We start from the raw sequence: 11,306 nt of genomic DNA on the forward strand, positions 1-11,306 counted from the left end.
GGATATTTGGAGAATGACCAGCCACCAACTCCTGAATAGCTTTTTTTCTAGGGATGCTATTGAACCCCTTCAAATTCCATGAGAGAATAATGATTGAGTAGAGTGGGAAAAATGTTCATCCATGGTCTTTACAGCCCTAGACTCTACTAGAAAATCTCCTGTAAGTTTAATTTTTTCTTGGTCTTGCTTTCGCTTAACTCTTGAAGAGTAGCAAAAGAGACTTTCTTAAACATCTTTACATCTGGCTCAAACTAAGAGAAGATCCCTTTCCTTTACCAGAGGTAAACACATCTTTGAACAAATCTGCCAAAAGAATATCCTTTTCCTATGGAGCAGGAGAAACCATAAGGGCACTAGACTCAATGCCAATAGAGGTCTCTAGCTTCTGCTAAACTACAACATCCTAGTTGCCACTAAGAATAGAACTCCTCCCTTCTAAGCTAGTGACCCCACATTGAGCCTCGACAAGAATGTCTTCTTTTATGACCACGTTGTCGAGCACCTTGATTCAATTGAATCTTGAGTCCACTTGCTGATCTAAATGAGATCACTTCTGACCCCTCCCCTTAGCATGGTTTCGAGTAGGGATAAAACCATCCTTATCAAGACTAGTATTATTGAATGACCCTTGCCCCTTACTTGAAGTGTTCATTTGATCTTTCCCTTTACCAGTACTATCAGTCTAAACATATTCCCTTTTCTAGTACTAACAATTTGACCATTCCTCTTACCATAATTAGCTATCTTTGGGCCTGAGAACCCACCAAGGGTACCATTGCCTTTAGAGGCTTGAGGGAATTGGCACTATAAATGACCATACGCATGAAAAATGTGACATTAGAGGGAAGGGACTCATAATCTAGCTGCTGAATCTAAGAAGAAGAGCCTAGGAAAATTTTCAAAGAATCTAGCAAAGGATTATTTAAATCAATTTCAATACAGATATAGGCATAAGAAATAACCCTTTTTTCCAATGATTGATGTGCTATAGTAGTCATCTTTCCAAGCACATCGACAATCTATCAAAGGATATTCTCTAACCAGAACTGTAAAGGAAGCCATTGTAGGTTGCCCAAACAGGAACCCTCAAAGGGAGATCCTTAGCAGAATTGAACCCCATATGCTAGGGTTTAACAAAAAGACCCACATGATCATAAAAAGATGGGCCTCCCTCAAAGACCTGGTTTCGATTTGACATGCAAGAGAAAGCCACCAAAAAGTAGTTATGACCAGCCAACATAATATCCATATCACCTTCCACCTACCATGAATGGTGAACCCAAATACCAAGAAACTTGCACATCAATGCATGTGTAGCCAAATAGTCCACATCTTCCATTACTTCCTCTTGAGGGATAACCAATACAAGTCGATCCTAGTTATGTGGTAGGCAACCATTAACTTTATTTAACTTCAAGTGCTCGCTAACATAAAATGTCTCCTTCTCTTGTGAACTGGCCCCAGGAGAAGATCCACCACAAGTTAAGGCTCCAACAAGAATGAGACTCTTATCGACCTCACTTGAGGCCATAAGATCCCAACAAACAAACTCCCTCACAATTGGAATTTCTGCAAAAATGTATCATAAATTGTTGCTTCCATGCCCTAGTTGCTCCTTAATTACAATATATAGTATATTTCAATAAATAAAAGTATTATACAGTTATAATTTTCTATAATGACAATTGTAGTAAAAAGGAGTTTATTATTAAAATTATATAAATAATTACTACTTGTTAATTATAAAGTATAATGAATTGAAATTGAAATTGAAATTTTATTTATAAATATAATGATTGATATATATGTTCTCTTGCATATATATCATATTATAATATTATATTGTAAATAAATTATAAGATAAATGTAATATCTATAATAATAATATAATAATATTTCTTAAACAAATATATAATATAAGTATATATTTTTTTATTACAAATTAAATGAATGACAAAAATTATATTAGAAAATAATACAATATTGAAAGTATAAAATTCTAAATCAATTTACTTACATTTGAAAAACATTAAACACTAATGAATCACATTAAGATTAGTAAAAAAATAATTCTTAAAATGTATTAGTCTTATGCTCATGAAATCCTCTGGCCAATATAAGACCTAAATGGATTCATCCAATTAAATCGTAGAAAAATATTTTCTAAAAATTATAGAGTTAAAAATTGTGCATCTATACTATGCATAAGTATTAATTTGATAACAAAATTTAAAAATATTAATTCTAACTCATAGAAATAAAAAGTTTTAATCACTCATTAAAGTGTGAAATCTAAAAATCATCACAATAGTACTTAGCCTATCGGCAAGTACTAATAATTTAAATTAATTATAGCTTCAATTTTATAGGGAAGGATAGTTCATATTAACATTAAAATCTATTAGAAAGCTTGAAATATTTATTTTTTAATTTTTCATTGGCCCTATGAAAATAATGAAGAACTTATTAGAAAAAAGATATATTGATGTGCATTATATATAATTATAGATTTGCTAATATAAAATCTTTAAAAAATATTTTAAAAATTTATCCAATAAAAATAATGATTACTTTGTATTATAAAATTATTTTTAATTCAATATTATTTTCTTATAAAAAATATTTCATCATTTTCTCAGCCTATATCCCAAAAAAATCCATTCAACTAATTATGAAACTAAAGTACTTTTCATTAAGAACCATGATAAACAATTCTTTTTAAATGAAAACAATCAACAATTTTAAAATCATGAATTTATAAATTAAAAATGTATATGAAAAACTTCCAAAAAGTACAAGGTTCAAAGACCAAAGTTCTGAATCCTCCTTATTCTCATTGGATTTTTTCTTGAGGTGACTATGACTAGAATGCAAAATATAATATCATGCAATACTGTTAGATGGAGCAACCATGGTGTTTACGACCAGAATTGAATTTATGATTCAAGCGAAGATAAAACAGATTGTAATAATTTATATAAATAAACAACCAACATCTCTTTTTTAAGATTAAAAAGTCAATCAATTAACAAAAAAAAATAGGAAATTAACTAATCTAACCTTCACAAAATTAACAACATAAATTAAGTTTTTTGAGAAGTTCTTATATACATGGATTAATAGCATTTATATATAATTGTATTTATGGTTTAAATCTTACATTACATAACTTCTCTTTTTTTATGAAATTTTAATCAAAATAGACTATAATCAAAATTATAAATCTAATATTGGATGAAGTTGATTTTCAACACAAATTAAATAATGATAAATTCAATAAAATTAATGAATGATTCTAATCAATTCAATGAAATATTAAGTTTTGGGAACCTGGAGTCATCGAAGAAACATTAGAAAAGAATATGCAAATTTGTTTTTTAAAGAGATTAAAATTTGGTAGAATAATTCTTTGTTTAATAGTAATGGAAGTACTCTTACAAGTGATCATAATCTTTTCAAGAATTTATGCCCTATATCATTTGTCTAACAATTAACAAGTGAGGAAGAGAATAGATCAACATGAGAAGAAAATCTATAGGGCTTGCCATAGAATTGCTTATAGAATACACTACAGAAAAGATTTCATTATCAACTCAAAAATAGTTCATTATCAGCTGGTCAAACTGCCTATAGGACCATTTTAGGGATCTACTAGAATATGCTCTAGTATGTTGTTTATACATGACATATTACTTTGGAGTGCATGCTCGACAAACAAATTTTAAAAAGCAACAATATCCTATAAATATAATTTGATAAGTAGTGAAGTTATATTTTACCTCCTAGAAAAGCCAAATAACTGAAATGATTGACTAAAATGATTAGCATTTATCTCTCTATTGTTAAAAATAAATTAATTAATTAATGTACATCAGTTTGATTTTCTCTCGGAGAAATTTTTTAATAAAAATACTTAAGAAGAATGTTATTTCCTATTTATCAATAAAAAAAATCATTTTCAACACTTAATATTTGTTCCATTACAGAAAAGAAAAGTTCCACATTAAAGTTTTGTATTTTATTTAAGAGAATTTAAATTATTTAAAAATTAAAAAATAACTATACACTCCAAATTCTTACACCTGAGAATTCACTTTAATCTGTAATTCATACAATATTATTTGTTATCTCTAGCTATTCCATATAATTTAAAGTTTTAATTCGCTCACACTGAATATTATTTTCACAGATTTAAAAATCCACAATTCTTTATATGAATTTGTATTACATAGAGGTGCTATAAATTACATGAAGAAAGCATTTAGAACTTTACTATATATCTTCTTCAAAGAATTCGCTAGTTCCAGCAAAATGTTTTAAAAGGCACGAAGAATATTTAAAAATTGAAGTTCTCTTTTTCGATCCTAATGTATTTTGCTAGATTTTTGTAGAATATAAGCTTACAAGTCTTGCATTTTGGTTTTGATAAATTCAATATCTTTATTTCTCTAAGGCGTACATATAATTCATGCGCTACTTGCTGATAAATCACGAAAGGAAAGTTGTGGATATAAAAATTGGAGATAGATTGATTGAAGCTAGCAGATTATAGAGTTAAGCCATATTATTAAGTTTCATAATATTATTACAATGTTAATAAGTTTTATTACTTTATTTTGCACAAATTTAATTAGTAGATAAATAATAGCTTTTTATATTTATATTATATTCAAATTATTAATTGATAGAACTTTATTCATTTAGTAATGTCATTGCTCAATTCTTTGACCTTTTTAGGGGTACCTGAGGCCTAGACGAGGGGGTCAAACCAGAGACCAAGATATCCCACATCAGTGACAGTGAGCTTCTTGTTGGGGAAAATGGGGTCAGTATTTATAGATCTAGGATTGATTATGTCTTCCGTTAGCCACTCCTCTTCCCATCCAAGAAATATCATTTCCACCATGAAGAGAGTGGTCTTATCAGTTAAGTACTCTTGCAGTCTTGCTCGCCCGCATTGTTCCAAAAGAGCATGTTAGGATCGCCAACTTTGTCAAAATTTCCAAGATCAAGATCCCCTCTGCTCCTAGCATTGCCCACCTATAGTGCACCATCTCTGATTGCACATTCCATTTCAACACCTCTGGATCCGATCCTGCATTATCAATTTAAAAGTTTGTAACCCTAAGCATAGAGATGAATCAATTTCAAATATACCAAAAAGAGCTCATATTCAACACCTTTCCATTAAAATAAAAGGATTTATCTACGACGTAGACACCTTCAGCAACAAACTCTATTCTTTCGCCATTTTAGCCAAAAAAAAAAAAAAAATTTGTGTACACTGATAAGGAATATTTTTTGTTCGGTACTCATTTGTTTTTTTTGGGACTATGGTCTGTACTGTTCGCAATCTTGACTACTCTGCTGTCGCTTATGCTATCCTTAGAATTTCATGACTAAATGGCACAATTAAAATTATGGTGACACGAGCCTATCAACACATATCAGAAAGCATTCTCTCAATTTAATGAATGGATCGAAAATATTCTATCAAACAGAGTTGTATATGGCCAGATTTTAGTGCAATTTTTGCAATTCTGAACATTGATTGTCGTCTACGGCCCCAGAAATGGGGACAGAGCTTAATGAAAATAACTCTCAGCAATGAAAGACAAGTTCAACCATAAGAGGAGTATTGAAGTTCAGCACGCTTGGGGGCAATGTCTGAGAATTAAGAGGAAGAGGAGCAGAGAAGAGTAAGAGAGAAACCAATACAAAAGGAAAAGGTAAAGACCTAATGCATTGCTATTTCTTAAAGCTACGAATTTTCGCCTTACATTTTAAGGCTTTCATTGCTAAGATATCCACATCTTAAGTTTCTAGATTTGATTGTATTTTGGTCTTCGCAAATCTTTATATTTACTCACATGCAATATATTCAGTTATTCAAATTTTGTATGCTTTCCTGTGTGGAAATTAGTTTGAGGGTTTCATTTTTTTTTTCTTTTGGGTAATCATGAATGGCCCAGACATTGTAGCTATCAACTGAATCGGAGATTTGATGATTAATTTGAAAGTGTTTGCGCAATTTAAAACCTGCATATTTATCATACTAGGGCAAGATCAACTATTGTTGGGGTTGATTAATTCGAATTGCTGTCTGCATTGAGGAATCCTTGAGTGGTAGCTATCACAAATGCTGACATTGTTTCAGTTTTAACCCTTGTGGCATAGGGTTGCACAACCCTTAGGATGCTGGACCAGCTAAATGCACACATTATTATCTATAAATAAATGCCGTCATATTGATAGGGTAGGAAAACACATGAGATAGAAGGCATTTACCAATCCTTGCATAACTGCAATATAGGCACACATTGATAGGTAAAATTGATGTCAGAATTTTATCTCTATTAGAAGATCCAGCAAGTTCCTCATGAGCCAACATGTGATTGAATTCTGTAATGCATTCCTTTAGAAATCTTATGATGCTTTCTTTCTTTCCTAAGTGATCAATTCCTATTATTTTAAGTTTGACTTAAGTATGGACTATCTTTGGTATTAATTATATTGACAAAGGAAGTGTCCATATTCTGAATAAATAGATGTTCAATACTCGTTTAGGAACAAACCCTTCTGCATACATTTTCTTTTACTTCAGAATGATGATGTTCATAGTGGATGGAAGTTCTTCTGTTTAAAAACAAAACTAAAAGTATGCATTTAGAAAATATTGATACCTGACTTCTTATTCATGAAATCACATGAAGTATACAAGAGCTTATGAATGTGGGCAACTGGTGAAGTATTCTTTTATATACCATTAACATAAGACATCATGTCGTTCTTCCATTTGATTGAAAACTTATGTTGACATTTCATTTCAAAGAACATAGCAATACATGTGAATGGTATGTGTATAAAATTTTGGTAATTCTGAGATATAGTAGTATATTGTATTTTGTTGGGTTTACTTCTCTATATCAAAAGCATTGAACACATGATTCATTGTAGTGCATTTGAACTAATGGGCATAAAGTAGGTTTTTTTTGGTAATGTATAAGAGATCTTGTTCAAATTGGAAATTAGCATGGTATTAACCTTGTAGACCTAATCATGATAAGAATGTATTCATCATGTCATAGATTGAATGTGACCATCAAGGGTATGTACTTCTTAGCAATGTTTTTTTTACTTGTAGGCTTATATGATGATAGTGCGTAGTGGAAGGTAATGGTGTCATGTTGCTTGTGTATTTATGTTTTATGAGAGGAAATTAAAGATAGGATAACATACTATGATTGCTAAGTGAAGGAGAAATGGTTTTATTAGTAGCTATATGATTGGCTTAACATATGTGTATGTATCACGTGCGTCAAAAGAGAATTGATGGTAATACTTGGAAGTTGGATTAAAATTTCTTGCTAAAGATGCATTAAAATGCTGCAATTAATTGATCCTTTCTTAAAGAACTTTATGGTTATATTCTTGTATGTGAATGGGAGTATGGCACTCAAAGATGAATAAACCTTGTTATGTTCTACTTATTATAAATAATGGAACTAAAGTGACAGCTAAGAAAATGTTGTTTGGTTATCTAGCTGACCGATTAATGTTCTTGACACTATTTGTGTAGCATAATTCCATTACTTCTCTTGGTTTTACTTGATTAGACTATCTCGTTGCCGGGTTGGGTATCTTTCATGTCAGGAAAGATTTCAGGGAAGCTTAACAGCTTCATGGTAGGGTGCTAAAGCACTCCTACAATATTCTCACCCTTGTGTTCTTAGATAGGTTCTGGAGCTCTTTTCAACTTGGTCGCCATGGTTATACTTCTTGGTATCTGGCATTTGTTATTAGTAATCTGGTAACGAATTTACAATTTCTTTTAAATTTGACCGTATATGTAAGGTTAATGATAGTTAATCGACTATTGTTGACTAGTCAATATTCAAAAGACTTTGACTCTCATGGATTTCTCCACATATTATGGAGATTGCTGATGTGGCATTTGTTTTGCAAGGGCAGTCGTTACATATGGTATCAAAGCTCTTGGTTCCACACTTGGGCCTTGAGTTCACTATGCTAAACATACATATGTAAGTCAACTTTTTTACCTTATGTTGTATGAGTTGATGAGATGGGTTGCATGTTGTGTCTCTCAGTTATGATTATTATGATGTAAAAGGATATGAAGTTTCTTATGCATGTCATGATTTTGAGTTAAAAATTGCATTCCTTAAAAGATTGTCAATGGAAAGTTTATGGAATGACTGGTAAATTGCATACCTCATATCTTTATGATTATATTTACATTAAACTGTGTGATGGTATACTGTGCAAATTGGAGTATTAAAATCGAACTATTGAGATAGGCAAAGGATGATTGACTTTTGCATAAGGCTATGAGAGCCTACCAAATGAATATTCAGCTTGTGATAGCAATGAAAAATGTCTTTTTATTTAATGTAAATGACATGTGATGCACATGTGGTGCAAGAATTTATTTCTATTTTTGCTAGATCCATGAGGTTCTTTGATTAACCTAATATAATAAGTAGGAAGAACATGGAATTTCATTTACAAAAGTATTGTATGTTCCATTATGCATTTAGAAATGTGTGACCATCAAGATAAATTGCATGTGATGCATGAGAAGTTTGGTTATGTTCTTAGCGAACCTTGGATGCAAGGTTTCGTTAAACATCTACTCCCTTTGGGTGACTAGTGAGAGCCATTGTGCTTTAAGTGAATTGGGTTTCATTTTATTATGTTTAGTTTCATGAACTTGGATGTGATGAAGGACTAGCTTGAAATTTTATGTTCTTTGTGACCACCAAGCCACCAATTTCTTATGTGAGCTATTTACTTGACTCTTGACCACTTTTATTTTGGTTGTATCTCCTTTTTGAACTTTTACTTAAGAATTATGAATCTTGTTTTTAAGATTTTTTTGATCTTGAGGTGGCTAGGGTGTGTGTGCGTCTTTTGATGATGCTAGTCCTATGATTTGGAAGTGATATCATCTATGATGTTCATTGTGGCACATTGATAAGATATATAAGGGAGTAGATTGTGAAGAACATGCCATTCTTCCTTTTGCATTTATCTTATGATATTTTTATTATTTTGGAAAGCTTACCTTCCAGTGTGTTTACTGAATGTGGACAAACAGGGAAGGTTAGATGTTGTGTATTTTCCTTCATGGAAGGGTGTAATGTAGCAATTATGCGACAGATAGGTGGATATCTTCATGTTTATTTTCCCTATCTGCTAGTTCTATAGAATGGATACATGTCTGTTCTTGTTTCTTCTACAGGTAAATCTAGATTTTGAAAGTGCTTGTCCAAGCCATTTTAATTTTTTCAAATACTGTATATGTGACACATGGTTATACCTATTTGGAATTGTTTTTCTTTTACTACATATGTGTAGATATGTAGTTATTTATTTCCCATCTACATTCCATGTTTAGACTACTAGGCACATGGTTGCAATGTAGAAATGTTACACGGTTGCACCAGATCCATCCGATCCATCTTGTTCTGGGAAGCTAGGCTTCTCGTGTCAGGGTCAGGGAATTCTTCGAGTTAGGAATAATTTTGAGGAAAGTACTTCACTCCGTGGTTGGCGAGGTTAAAGCGCCTGAGCCACACTTCTGTCTCAGGAAGCAGGTGGGAGACATCCTACAGCTTTTGGAGACTAGAACCACTAGAGAGCTCATTGAATAGTCATCTCAGTTTGATTGCCCAGCTCATCATTTGAGATGTTCTTATTTATTTGGGAAGTCATCTCAATTTGATTGCCTAGCTTGTCATTTGAGATGTACTTATTTATTTGGGAAGTCATCTTAGTTTGATTGCCCAGCTCGTCATTTGAGATGTACTTATTGTTTTGGAAAGTCATCTTAGTTTGATTTTCCAGCTTGTCATTTGAGATGTACTTATTCATTAAAATTCAGCTATAATTTGAAGCTCTTTCAAAAAGGGTAACTTGTAACTATTATGTCGATCAGCAAATTGAAATTTTTATGTAACTATTGTAAAGTTGTAAGCTGGAAGATCTAAACAGAAATGATGTATGTCACGACATGAATGTATGTAAAGGATTTATGATGATCAATTTTAATGATGCATTATTTATCTTTTGTAATGAATAGTGAGTCTTTTCCACTTTTGTGAATAGTTTCTTCCGCATTTTTTGGTTGAATTTTATGTGGCAAAGTTAGTCTAGCTAGTTCTTTGCTATGGTGACAAAATGGGTGTGAGGGCCTAAGGTCACTCACTTGATAAAAATTGGATTACTAGTCCTTGTAGGTGATTGGCGAGTATACCTAGATGATATACTTAATGGTGCTAAACATATGATAGATGGCATTGCACCTTCATGATGTGCTTATTGTTCCATGTTCGACGTGTAGGTCGACATTTTCCATGATGCCAATTGAGGTATGATGCTTACATTATACTTTGTATATTTGGTAAATCATGCTTTTGATGGATGGATTCCTTGGATAATGTCATGTGTTACATTTGTAAATGGATAATTATTGTTAATCCTTGATTATGGCAGTGAAACAAGTGTTAACTCATCAAGCTATAGTTTTCTTATTTATGTGATTCTTGCAAATAATAATGTGTTAAATACTTAACAGGACATGGTTTTACATACGATAGAATAAAGTTGGACATGTAGGTCAACTTCTTCTGATATTTTCATTTATGGCATGTGATGATATGATGTGTTCGACAATTTGGTTTGGTTGATAATTGGTTATGAAATGTAACTTTATTTGCACCTATCATTTCGACATGTATGTTGGAAAATAGAATGAATTTGCAAACTTAATTGGAAGACATTTTATCTACTTGTTGACTCAACTAATTTTAGATGACTTTTGACTAACCTGATCTAACTTTTTGGCCTATGAGGAAAGTGTATGAATTTATGGTCTTCCCATGAGGATGCAGAAGGGTATGTATAGATTCCTCTTTTATCTATTTAATAAATATTTTTGCATTGGTGTTATGTATATGTGATGATCCACCATGCATGTGACTTTTAATTTATAGAAAGTTGTTAACACCTTTTATTTAGTCAATTTGGTCAATGAATAATGATCAACAATGTAGTCAACTTGAGTTATCTGTTTGACTCCTAGTCAATATGGTGTTCAACATAGATTTAGACCCTTTGGTTGACTTTGTGTTTTGGATTTGGTTAATTTATCTATTGGTATAAAACTTGGGTTAATGTTAGTTGACACATTTAATTGTGCAACTTTCTATCACTGAACTATCAATGATATTGGTTAAATGTATGTTGTTAATTGGAGCTATATGACGCATTAAGATGTAAATACA

Source organism: Cupressus sempervirens, chromosome 1, assembly GCF_028749045.1.
Source record: "Cupressus sempervirens isolate cs-2001-9-10 chromosome 1, ASM2874904v1, whole genome shotgun sequence".
Lineage (NCBI taxonomy): Eukaryota > Viridiplantae > Streptophyta > Pinopsida > Cupressales > Cupressaceae > Cupressus > Cupressus sempervirens.